Source organism: Mesocricetus auratus, unplaced genomic scaffold (assembly GCF_017639785.1).
Source record: "Mesocricetus auratus isolate SY011 unplaced genomic scaffold, BCM_Maur_2.0 Super-Scaffold_100004, whole genome shotgun sequence".
In the NCBI taxonomy this organism is placed as follows: domain Eukaryota; kingdom Metazoa; phylum Chordata; class Mammalia; order Rodentia; family Cricetidae; genus Mesocricetus; species Mesocricetus auratus.
The window spans coordinates 85,150,663-85,163,632 of NW_024429189.1; the positions used below are offsets into that span (position 1 = coordinate 85,150,663).

The window sequence follows — 12,970 nt, forward strand, 5'->3', positions numbered from 1 at the left end:
GTGTGTCTTTGGTTCTGCTCAGGGTGTGTTTCTTTGGCTGGTTCCTTTTCCCTACACTTACTATTTGTGCAGAAGACCTAAGTTCAGTTCCCAGCACCCACATCAGGTGACTCATAACCATCTATAACTCCAGCTCCAGGGAATCATACGTCCTTTTCTGAACTCTGTGGGCACCTGCACTCACATGCACATACCCACAACAGACACGTACATGCACACATAATTTAACATAATAAAAGGCTTATTTTTTAAGTAAGAAACTCTATTCAGGACTTGAATTGAATCCTTCGTGTCTTCATTTTAAAAAGACAAAGAGGGGCTGGAGAGATGGCTCAGAAGTTAAGAGCACTGACTGCTCTTTCAGGGGTCCTGAGTTCAATTCCCAGCAACCACATGGTGGCTCACAACCATCTATAATTCAATCTGGTGCCCTCTTCTGGCATGTAGACAGAACACTGTATTTGTGATAAATAAATAAATCTTTGAAAAAAAAGACAATGTTAGGGGAGTTGACAATGTTTGAAACCTCATCTCTCAGGAGACAGACAGGAAGATTGCCATGAGTTTAAGGCTAGTCTAGGCTACACAGTGAATACGAGGACAGCCTAGATTATAGTGCAAGATAATGTCTCAAAAATATAAAGAAGCCAAACATGCTGGTGCACATTTATAATTCCAGCACCTTGGAGGCCAGAGGCAGGAAGCCAGCTTTGAATATGTCATGAGTCCAAATCCAGACTGGGCTACACAAGACCATGTCTTCAAAAATGAAACAGGAGCCGGGCGGTGGTGGCACACACCTTTAATCCCAGCACTCGGGAGGCAGAGGCAGGCGGATCTCTGTGAGTTCGAGGCTGAACTGGACCGACAGCCTCCAAAACAACACAGAGAAACCTTGTCTTGTAAAAACAAAAAAAAAATGAAACAGGAGAGAGAGAGAGAGAGAGAGAGAGAGAGAGAGAGAGAGAGAGAGAGAGAGAGAGAGAGAGAGAGAGAGACTAAGACTCTTGGGCCGCTTGACCTGAGAATCTCTCTAAAAGAGCTATCCAAGGAGCCAATAAGGCAGCTCAACAGCTAAAGGTGCTTCCCAGATGAGCCTGGCAACCTGAGTTCCACCCCCAGAACCCATGAAAAAGTGGAAGGAGAGAACGGACTTCACGAAGTTGCCCTCTGACCTGCATATGGTGCTATCACATATGAACCCACACACACTCATAATGTATACGTACACACAATAATAAAATAAATAGTCAATAATAAAAAATAAAGACCTGGTCATGGTGGCACACACCTATCATCTTAGTACCTGGGAAGCTGGGGCAGGAGGATCACTGTGAGTTTGAGGCTATTCTAGGCTACATTGTGAGCTAAGCCCAGCCTGGACTACATAGCAAGACCTTTAAAAAAACAGCAACAACAACAGCAAAATGAACAATGGGCAGTTTTACTGAAAACTCCCAAACTCTTGGTGTAGAGGAGCTGGAATGCTTCCAGATGCCTGATGTCCTTAGTCACACATACAGGACTTGGGGAGGGACACACTGGCCACAGCAGAGTGAGGTACAGGAAGGACAGACCCCAGTCTTCCCAACTCCTACGTCTCTCTTGAGGGTCTCTTTAACATTTCCATTTCAAGACTTTCATTTAGTGTAGAAGAGGAAGAACTTCCCCTGTACCTTCCCAAGATTTGATAAGTTTAAAGTATCATGGAAAGATCAGGGGGGGAAAGGTATGCAAATCTGTTACACACAGGAGGGCTAGAAGCATATATGGCTTCTTCATGGGCGGGTGGGGACAGAAGGTGACCAGAGCAACTTAGGGAAGTCTAAATGCTTTGGAGAAAATATGAACAGGTTCTCAGAATAGGTGACAGTCTGTGACAAAGTCTGTCTGAGCATGGTGTGGCCCTCCAGTCTCCTCTCAAGTGATGACAGTCTTTCCTGGTTGAAAGAGAGGATACACACCACTCAAGCTTTCTCTAGAGTGCCTATCTTAAGGCAGGTAAGCATGGTCCAGAGAAGGTCTCCCTCCCACTCCACACATTAGCTGTATCCCAAGTCCTTCAGTTTGATGTCATCAAAATACTAAGGTGGGATCTTAAAAAAAAATACACACACACACACACACACACATATGGGCTTTTATACATATGGGTGTTTTGTCTGCATGTCTGTCTGCATACCAGAAGACGGTACTGGATCCTATGGAACCACAGCCATCTCTCTAGCTCCAAAAGTAGAATCTTTAGGGCTGGTATCCCCTGAACTCCTTCAGCAGTTGCAGCTAAAAACAACAAAAACTTGGCACTACCCTTCAAGTCCCCATGATGATTTAAATGCTAACATTCTGTCCTTGTAAGCCCAAGGATATGCTTAAGAGGGGTCAGCGACTGCAAGGAGAGACAGAGGAGAGCCAAAGACTACAGGGACCATAATTCTTCTGAAAGCAGATCCCAAGTTAGCCCCTTGGAGTCATACTGTGGGTAGCGATGTAGGAGGAGGCTTTGGCCTTCTAAACACCTTCTGTGCCCCTAGGGAGCACTCTACATTTCCCTTCCAGGTGTCAGCAACCCCTGGGAAGAAAAATCAACCTAATATCTTCCACCTGCTTGCTTTCCAGTATGCAAGAGGGGACAGTGTCACACTGCTCTCTAGTCTCCCACTAGCTGAGGCCAAATGGACCCAATAGCCATTTCGAAATGAGTCACAATCCTAGGCTCTTAGAGGCGACTTCCCAGCAGGGTGCAGTGTTGGAGGTGGAAGGGTGGGTGAGCATGTGGGGGAAGGGAACAGGCTGTCCCCACAGCGTTTGGTCTCAAGGCCTGTACCCTGCCAAAGCTAGTGTTGGCAAAAAGCAAAAGTAGAGAGGAAGAGCAGGGTCAGCCCAGGCCCATTTCGTGCTTCTCAGCTGCAGCCCAAAGTCAGGCAAGCCTGGGGCTTGACATGCTCCTGCCACATACAATGTGTGTGTATGTGTGTGTACAAGTGTGCACACAAGAGGGGGTGTGCTAATCAGCCTGGGGGAGCACCTCCGACCTCAGTAAAGGTGTCAAGACCACTGAAACTCGAAGCCTCAGAGTCAGAGGCCCACCCTTGCCTAACCCAGGAACTGCCTCTCTCAGCAAAAAGGAAACGGAGGAGGAGAGGCTGAAGGAAGAGCTTTGCCTTCTAGGAGTACCCAGCATTCATCAGGCCAGCAACTCTCCTCAACCAACACAACCTTCCATGTCTGTCTGCCAAGCAGGGCAGAGGGCTTTGTGAGCAACTCCTTTGTCCCAGGCACTCAATCCCTCTCCCAAAGCCTTTTTCAAAGAAAAACAAAACCTTTCTGCCTATAAGGAAAGTCAGGAGTGATGTGTATTAAGGCAGGGCCTCCACATGGCACACTGCTTCTGGTGTGAAAGGGGGAGATGGAAGAGAGGAAAGAATGGATCTCCCAGACCTCTACCTCCCAAGTGCTGGGATTATAAGTATGCATCATTATGCTGGGTCTACGCAATGCTAGGATAGAACTCAGAGCTTTGTGAATGTTAGACAAGCATTCTTCCAACTGAGCTACATCCCCAGCCCATCCTTCCATCTTTGTACACAAATGACAATTCTCTAACATCAGCTAGCCATTTCACGGTAACGCACAGTGTCAGGTCCTACAAGGTAAAAGGCAAAGTCCATCTTTACTTTGGATGTTGGGTACAAGTGGGGTCCTTAGGCTACCTGCACTTTTATCTGATGTGGTTACAAATCTAGGAGCATCACATACCTTCCTAAAATTTGTTCAGAGTTGAGCATTGTGGCACATGCCTGCCATCCCAGCACTAGGGGGCTAAGGAAGAAGGAGCAGGTGTTGAGGGATAATCTTTGTGTTCCCTGTGAAGATGTGTCTCTGCCAAGGCACCTTCTGATTGGTTTAATAAAGAGACAAATGACTCATAGCTAGACAGGAGAGGATAGTCAGGACTGCAGGGCAGAAACAGGAACTTGGAGTGGGAAGGGATCTGAGAGGCAGGGAATTTGCCAGTGAGACTTGGAGGACGTTGGACATATAGTATGGGGAGAGGTAATGAACCACATAGAAGAACACAGATTAATATAAACGAGTTAATTTAAGTCATAACAGCTGGTTGGGAACAAGCCTAAGCTAAGGCCAAGTTTTCATACTTAATAAAAAGCCTCTATGTCATTATTTGGGAGCTGGCAGCCCAAAGAAAGACCAGCTATAATCAAGAGTTCAAGGTCAACCTCAGCTAACTAGCCAGTTTGAGACCAGCCTGGGACACAAAAGACTGACTCAAAAACAAACTAAAATTTTTGATAATTATTCAGTGACACCTGATGTCTCAAAAAATAGAGATAAAAAATGATAACTTATCCAGATAACTTCTAGAATTCACTGAAAGTGCTGTCCTTATTATTACTGTTGAATAAAAAAATATGACAAGAGGGGGCTGGAGAGATAGTTTAGTGGTTAAGAGCACTGACTGCTCTTCTAGAGGACCTGGGTTCCGTCCCTGGGACCCGCGTGGTGGAAGGAGAGAACTGACCCCTGCAAGGTGTCTTCTCGCCTCCACACCGCTACCATGGCATGTGCATATGTGTGTACACATACACTCATAACTAACTAAACATAATTTTAAAAAATATTGCATTGCACCCCTAGCCCCGGGGGTAAATGGTGGGCTGGGGATGCAGTCCAACAGTAGAGAGTTTGCCTGGCCCAGTGTTCAATCCTCAGTCTGGCAAACAAAAAAGGATGTCTTACCTGATTACCCCAATGGGAAGGATCCGTGCCCTAAATTATGAAAGCCCCTTTGAACCCGCCCCTTACTATAAGACAACCACATTACCACACACACATAAAAAGATTTTATGTGCATGAATGCTTTGCTTTCATGTGTGTTTGTGTAGCACAAGCAGGCCTGGTGTCCACAGAGGCCGGAAGATGGCTTCGGATCCCCTAGAAGTGGAGTTGCAGACAGTTGAGCCACTTGATGTGGATATTGGGAATCGAAACCCAATCCTCTGCAAGAACAGAAAGTGCTCTTAACCACTAAGCCATCTCTCCAGCCCACTATACACATCTTTATCTCCCAATTTATTGCTAAGCACTCCATCCCCTTGTGCCCCATTCCAAACAACAACACTGTGTCTGTGAAACATCTGTGAACTCTACATAGACACCCTTTCTCCGTAGCCCCTTCCTTTGCCCACCAAGGACCCATGCTTTCCCTCACAGAGTCTGGGCTTTTCTGAATAGAATGTGACCATCTGCCCTAACTGTGAGTTCCTCTGGGGCAAGTGTCTATGCTCTGATCCTTGGAGCAGCCCAACATGTAGCACAGGCCCAGCACATGAGCAGAAAAAAACCCAGTTCTTCCTAGAGATTACCTTTCTCATATTTCGGCAAAATAAAAGAGTACTGGCTAGGCGGTGGTGGCACACGTCTTTAATTCCAGCACGTGGGAGGCAGAAGCAGGTGGATCTCTGTGAGCTGAGGCCAGTCTGGTCTATAGAGCCAGTTCTAAGACAGCCAAGGCTACACAAAAACTGTGTCTTAGGAAGAAAAAAAAAAGAATAGTAGTGATAGGTTATGTTTCTACTGGGAACAATGAAAACAAACTTGGGAGTCGGGTAGGACTAAGTAAGGCAAGGTCAAGGCTCGCCTCCTCCAGCAGAACCCTGAACCTACCGACCGTTTTGCTAAGATTGCTTTTGCAGACACTCCACCAGCAGGCAGACGGACTGACAGGATGAGGAATGGGACCAACGCAACTGGAGCAAGCAGCTGGCAGCATTAAGCAGCAGGCCCAGCTGAAAAGAGCCGTCTGGAAGCTGTGTGAAAGCTCTCCCTCTCGTGGCTTCCAGCCCATGATAGCCTCAGAGCAGTGTCGAAGTCCTTGCGAGCTTAGAGCTGCTGGTATACGATGACAGCATAGCGGAGGCCCGGGAGGAGTAGGAGCAGCCTGCTCAGCTACCTGCTGCCCTAGGAGACTTCACCCACTGGCCCTTGCAGGACCCCCTGAAAGTCCTCAGTGGGTAGCCCCAAGGTGGAGGTGAGTGGCATACCCTAAAAAACAAGATTTCCTTTTCCCTGCATGGCAAGAGATTGCTCAGGAGAGAAGTAACCAGACACCAAGAGACACGGTGACAAGGTTTCTGGGTGGCTCGAAAGTTGCTCTGCATCTAACACAGGGGCTTGACTCTCACACAGCTGAGGCTTGACACTGCTCCTGGCTGCCCGCCCCGCAGTCCCGTTGCACATGCTCCCCTGTCTGGCGGGAGGGGGAGCCACAGTTTGGGATTGGAAGGAAAGGAAAAGGCTTACTCCCAAGAAATAGTTAATTGTTTCCCTTCCATCAGGCCCCCTGCACCTGCAGGCTGTGGTGTGGTTTCCCACAGCTGCAGCTGGCCCACAGCAGCCCCCTCCCTCCAAGGGAACCCGAGAGGCCTCAGAGTCTGAGGCGCCTGCAAGGGGCTCTTCATCCTCCACTCAGTTGCTAAGGATGGTATGGGGTGCTCTTAGAGTCCTCTAGAGCTGCCACAAGGAGTCTTCTGGTTGTGTGATCAATTTGGGGTCCCTGCTTAGACGTCAAAGGCAGAGATTCTGTTTTGGAAACTAGAAGGGGTTTCTTGAGAAGAAAAAATAGCTGTAACTCTTCTCCATAGAGTCCCTCATGCCCTAGTGTGCCTCACTCTGTTGACTTCTAGAAGACACCGACTGGCCTCGTTAGTGTTGACTTGGCATCCTGGCTGCCTGAGGTAGGACACGGAGCTCTAGAAGAGAGGGTGAGTAAGTATGACAGGGGAGGGGGTAGGAAGAGTGAGACTGGGCAGGAACAGACCTCAGCTGGTCACAATAGCTTTGAATTCACAGAGCTGGGACTCCAGTAAGGCCTGTTCTCTAGCCCCCAAAAAGATCAGCCTGCCTTGGAGTCCTAGCTAAGTACCCAGCTTCCCTCTGAACCAGAAACAGGATACAGGGATATCCTGAAACAGGCTGAGACGATGAGGCAACAGGTCCTGGGAGCTTTCCTGCTGGGACATCTCCCTGGACCGAGCACTAGATGAACATGAAGTTCAGTCTAACTGCCAAACCTTTACCTTTGGCCTGCAAAACATGGGCTCAGATTCCAGGGGATAGGTGACTGATGACACCTGGGGTGCCCCTTCCAGGGCACAACCAAGGAATACTCACTTTGGTGCCAAAGCCAGAGGACATGGGGGATGGGATGGCAGGAATGTGACAGGCAGGAATGTGACAGGACCCTGCACTGTGACAGGGTCCAAAGCCCTGGCTTCTTTTGTATCCAGCCCCAGGCGATGCCAGAGCACTCCCCCACCAGACCCTCGGCCTCGGGCCCAGCGCGGCCTTGGTCCCCAGTTGCAGAGACCATTTGGCAAAGGAGGCTTGAGAGAAAACAGCGCTGCCCATCTCAGTAACCCAGTCAGATGTAGGGAGGAGGAAAGGAGAGGCAGGCAGAAACTACAGCTCAGGAATAGGCCAGCTGCAAGGTGACAGCCAGGGCCTGAGAGAGACAGGGTGCATGCTGACAGGGGCAAGCTTCGGTCCCAAATTCCACCTAACATCACCTTCCTGTCAGGCTATAACCATGTCCAGCACCAGTGTCAGGAGACCACTGTGTGCTCCAGAACATGCCTGACACATTCACAGCCAGGCCACATAGCACACCAAGAGTGCACAGCTCTGACTGAAAAGTGAACACCAACTTCTGATTCTCTCCAGGTGTACAGAGTCAAAGCTGTGTGAAAGAGAGAGGGACCAGAGAGATGGCTCAGTGGTTAAGAGCACTGGCTGCTCTTCCAGAGGACCTGAGTTGATTCCCCCAGGACCCACATGGTCACTTACAGCTATCTATAACTCCAGTTCCAGGGGAATTTGACACCTGCTTCTGGCCTCCATAGGTACTGCAGGTACATGGTACACACACACACACACACACACACACACACACACACACACACACACACAAATTCATATTATAAAAATAAATAAATCAAGGTTCTGGGAAGCAGGTGCCTGTGATGAGGTGACTTTGTCCACAGTGGATTACATGTGCTTCATGGTTGTTTTAACTCTATATCCAGTATTTACTCATTATGAGCTTGGGAGCTTACTGCCAACAAAAACACAAAAAGCCTGCTATTGTGAGTGCTACTGACCGGACCTCCAGTGTACTTTTTGGCTTTCCCAAATGGCCTTTCTCTTTTCCTCCTTGCTCAGAGACACACATTTTACTCTATCATGTCAACATTTCATTGTCCTTTGACAAGGTATGTGCACATCTCCATTGCTAAGTTATAAAATGCTTTTGCTCATTCATTAATTCATACAACATTCAACAACATTAACTGAGTGGCTACTGTGGGTGATTTATGGTGATGGTGTTGGGAACACTCTGAAGAAACAAACAAACAAACAACAACAAAAACAGTTCCCATGTCTTTGGAGAGCTGACAGGCCACACTCCAAGAGCCACAGCCAACATTCTAGATAGGTTACACTTTGCACCCAGTCATGACTGCTGAATACTTCGAGTTTCTGGAAACAAAGATTCTAAATAAATTCTCTAAATAGAATGGTGACTTATTTTTAATTAAGTTTGCTTTTTGTAATGATCACCTAAAATGAGAAAGCAATAGTCCTTCAAATCTCGCCCCAATGTTCTAACCTGCGTTATAAAGCAGTTTTACGGACTGGGAGACACCTCCGTGTGTAAAAGTACTTGCTATGCAAGGGTGAGGACCTGAGTTATAATCCGAAGAAATCACATAAATCTGGACATGGAAGCTTTTACTTGTAATCCCAGTGCTCCTATGACAGGAAGCGGGCAGAGAGAGGAGAACCCTGCAAACTTGCAGGCCAGCAACAACAAGGGAGACTGCATCAGACAAGCAGGAAGGGTGGGTCCTGATACCATGGCCAGCCTGGGATACATGGAACTCTGTACTACAAAGAAATACATACACACATACATGCACGCACACATACATACATGCACGCATACATACATACATGCACGCATACATACAAAAATAGGGAATGAATATAAAGTATAAAAAAGTGGGTTTTCAGCCGGGCGTTGGTGGCGCACGCCTTTAATCCCAGCACTTGAGAGGCAGAGGCAGGCGGATCTCTGTGAGTTCGAGGCCAGCCTGGTCTACAGAGTGAGTTCCAGGACAGCCTCCAAAACAATACAGAGAAACCCTGTCTCAAAAACAACAACAACAAAAAAGAATAAAGGGGAAAATAAATGGTTACAAAGACCACATATTACATGTACTAGGATTTTTCTTTTAGGCCACCAACCAGCTCCCAGATCATGACATGGAGACTTGTTATAGTTATAAATGCTCCGCCTAACTTAGGCTTGTTTCTGGCCGGCTCTTCTAACTTAAATTGACCTGTTTATCTAGCTACCTTTTGTCTTGGGCTTTTTAACCTTTCTTTCTGCATATCTTGTTTCCACTGCTTCTCCTGTCTGGCTGATGGCTGCCTAGCTTCTTGTCCCAGGTGCGTCCCTCTTTTCCTCCCTTGTTTTATGTCCTCTCTGTCCTCTCTCCTCTCTCCTCTCTGCCCTCTCTCCTCTCTGTCCTCTCTGTCCTCTCTCCTCTCTGTCCTCTCTCCTCTCTCCTCTCTGCCCTCTCCTCTCTGTCCTCTCTGTCCTCTCTCTCTGTCCTCTCTGTCCTCTCTCCTCTCTGTCCTCTCTCTCTCTCTGTCCTCTCTGTCCTCTCTCCTCTCTGCCCTCTCTCCTCTCTCTCCTCTCTCTCTGTGTCCTCTCTCCTCTCTGTCCTCTCTCCTCTCTCCTCTCTCCTCTCTGTCCTCTCTCCTCTCTCTCCTCTCTGTCCTCTCTCCTCTCTCCTCTCTGTCCTCTCTCCTCTCTCCTCTCTCCTCTCTGTCCTCTCTGTCCTCTCTCCTCTCTCCTCTCTGTCCTCTCTCCTCTCTGTCCTCTCTCCTCTCTCCTCTCTGTCCTCTCTCCTCTCTGTCCTCTCTCCTCTCTCCTCTCTGTCCTCTCTCCTCTCTGCCCTCTCTGTCCTCTCTCCTCTCTCCTCTCTGTCCTCTCTCCTCTCTGTCCTCTCTCCTCTCTGTCCTCTCTCCTCTCTGTCCTCTCTGTCCTCTCTCCTCTCTGTCCTCTCTGTCCTCTCTCCTCTCTGTCCTCTGTCCTCTCTCCTCTCTGTCCTCTCTCCTCTCTGTCCTCTCTCCTCTCTCCTCTCTGTCCTCTCTCCTCTCTGTCCTCTCTCCTCTCTGTCCTCTGTCCTCTCTCCTCTCTGTCCTCTCTGTCCTCTCTGTCCTCTCTCCTCTCTGTCCTCTCTCCTCTCTGTCCTCTCTCCTCTCTGTCCTCTCTCCCCTCTCTCCTCTCTGTCCTCTCTCCTCTCTGTCCTCTCTCCTCTCTCCTCTCTGTCCTCTCTCCTCTCTGTCCTCTCTGTCCTCTCTCCTCTCTGTCCTCTCTCCTCTCTGTCCTCTCTCCTCTCTGTCCTCTCTCCTCTCTGTCCTCTCTCCTCTCTCCTCTCTCCTCTCTGTCCTCTCTCCTCTCTCTCCTCTCTTCTCTCTGTCCTCTCTCCTCTCTCTCTCTCCTGTCTCCTCTCTGTCCTCTCTCCTCTCTCTCTCCTGTTTCCTCTCCCGCCAGCAGTACCACCTATCCCTCTCTCCTCTCTCTCTCTCTGCCCCCCCTCTCTCTGTCCTCTCTCCTCTCTCTCCTGTCTCCTCTCCCGCCAGCAGTACCACCTATCCCTCTCTCCTCTCTGTCCTCTCTGTCCTCTGTCCTCTGTCCTCTCTGTCCTCTCTCCTCTCTGTCCTCTCTCCTCTCTGTCCTCTCTCCTCTCTGTCCTCTCTCTCTCTCTCTCCTCTCTCTCTCTCCTGTTTCCTCTCCCGCCAGCAGTACCACCTATCCCTCTCCTGCTGTCTATTGGCCATTCAGCTTTTTACTAAACCAATCAGGTGCCTTAGGGCAGGCAAGATGAAACAAATGCAACACATCTCTTCATAATTAATCACATTCTTACATCGTTAAACAAATGCAGCATAAACAAATATAGCACACCTTTACACAGTTAAAGTAATATTCCGCAGCATAAACATATGTGACACATCCTTACCAGTTAAAATAATATCCCACAACAATTACGTGATTCCATTTATATGAAGTATCCAAAATAGAACATCCATAGAAAAAGAAAGCATTAGATTAGTGGTTGCCTGGAGATGGAGGAAACACAGAATGTTAATGGATACTGGGTTTCTTTGGGGGGAAGTATAATGGAAATGTTCTAAAACTGATTATGGTGATGTTTGCACAACCCTATGAATATACCAAAAAACCATTGAGCCGTATACTTTAAAGAAGTGAATTACATGGTGTGTGAATTATATCTCAATAAAGCTATTATTTTAAGAAGGATCACGGGCCATTAGAGAGTTGCTTTAGCCATTCAGGCCACTGTGGGAGAATAAACTACAGAGGCAATGGAGAGGAGAGGAAGAGGCAGGAAAACAGTTGGGAGGCTATGGCATGGGGCCAGGCACAGCTTCATGGAGACTTGGCTGGGACCGGACACTCTGTGATAGGAATTAATGAGGTCGGGCTGGGGTGTATTTTGAAGTTAGACTTTGACAATGAATTAATATAAAGAGCCAGGGAAGGGAAGCTGAATCCAGTCCATCTAGTTGCACGGAAGAAGAGTTGGGTGAAGGGACAGTCAGGGAGTCACAGCTCTGCTTTTGACATGACAGGCCTCCCAGATGTTTACTGGGTAAAGGAGACATCAGGAAAGGGTCTCCGCCATGCGGAGAGGCACTGCTGAAGGCTGAACACTAACCAGCTATTTATGTAATTGCCTTAACAATGCTATGAGGCAAGTGCCACAGTTATCCTCATCTACGCTAGACACATGTACTAGTTCAAATGTCCTTGAACTGGGCCAGAGAGATGGTCTGGACAGTACCCACATCAGGTAACTTACAGCTGCCTGCATTCCCAGTTCCAGAGATCTGACGCCCTCTTCTGGCCTATGTAGGCATCTGCATCACGTGGTGTGTATATTCATGCAGGCACATGTAGGGGCGAGCCCACAATACTGTCCACAATACTGTCCCTTTGGCGTGTGGACAGTATTGTGGGCTCACCCCTACAATACAAGCACACACACACACATAGACACGTAAACAAAAGAAAAGCTAAACCTCACTTGTAAATTTACAAAAGTCCCTGGCCTCACCTCTCTTTCTAGCCACGACTGCAATGATCAGCTTTGCATAGGCAGATGGGGTCTTCATGATGCCTCTGACTCCTGACCCAGGGCAGAGGCAGCTTTTACACATGCTTAGCATTGTCATATAACCCACCTGGGATTACAAAAGTCAATAAGATGGCTCAGAGGGTGACAGTGGTTGCCACACAACCCTAGTGAGTTACTTCATCTCTGAGACTCATGTAAAGGCAGAAGGAGCTGGGTGGTGATGGCACACGCCTTTAATCCCACCACCCTGAAGGCAGAGGGAGGTGAATTTCTGAGTTCGAGGCCAACCTGGTCTACAGAGCAAGTTTCAGGACAGCCAGGACTACACAGAGAAACCCTGTCTTAAAAAAATAAAAAAGTAGAAGGAAAGAAGAGACTCCACAACACTATCCTCTAACCTCCACTTATGCATTGTGACATGTGCTCCTCCATACGTCATTCATCTCTCTCTCTGTCTCTCTGTCTCTCTCTGTCTCTCTGTCTGTCTGTCTGTCTCTCTCTCTCTCTCACACACACCTCTCTGTGTCTGTCTGTGTCTGTCTGTCTCTGTCTGTCTGTCTGTCTGTCTGTCTGTCTCTCTCTCTCTCTCTCTCTCACACACACACACACACACACACACACACACACACACACGGTATAGTAATGTTTTGCTCTATGCAGTACTGCATGGAAACTTCAGAACTCTCTGGCGAATTCCGAAGTACCTTCCTAGGTCTCAG

At 48.1% G+C, this 12,970-nt stretch overlaps 1 long non-coding RNA gene across 1 annotated transcript; it reads left to right on the plus strand.

The window, feature by feature from the left end:
• The first annotated feature begins 5,846 nt into the window (after positions 1-5,846).
• Positions 5,847-7,853, plus strand: LOC110342816. The gene is made up of 3 exons (XR_002384977.1): positions 5,847-6,049; positions 6,705-6,782; positions 7,741-7,853. It is a non-coding gene; the product is annotated as an uncharacterized LOC110342816 (long non-coding RNA).
• Positions 7,854-12,970: the final 5,117 nt, after the last annotated feature.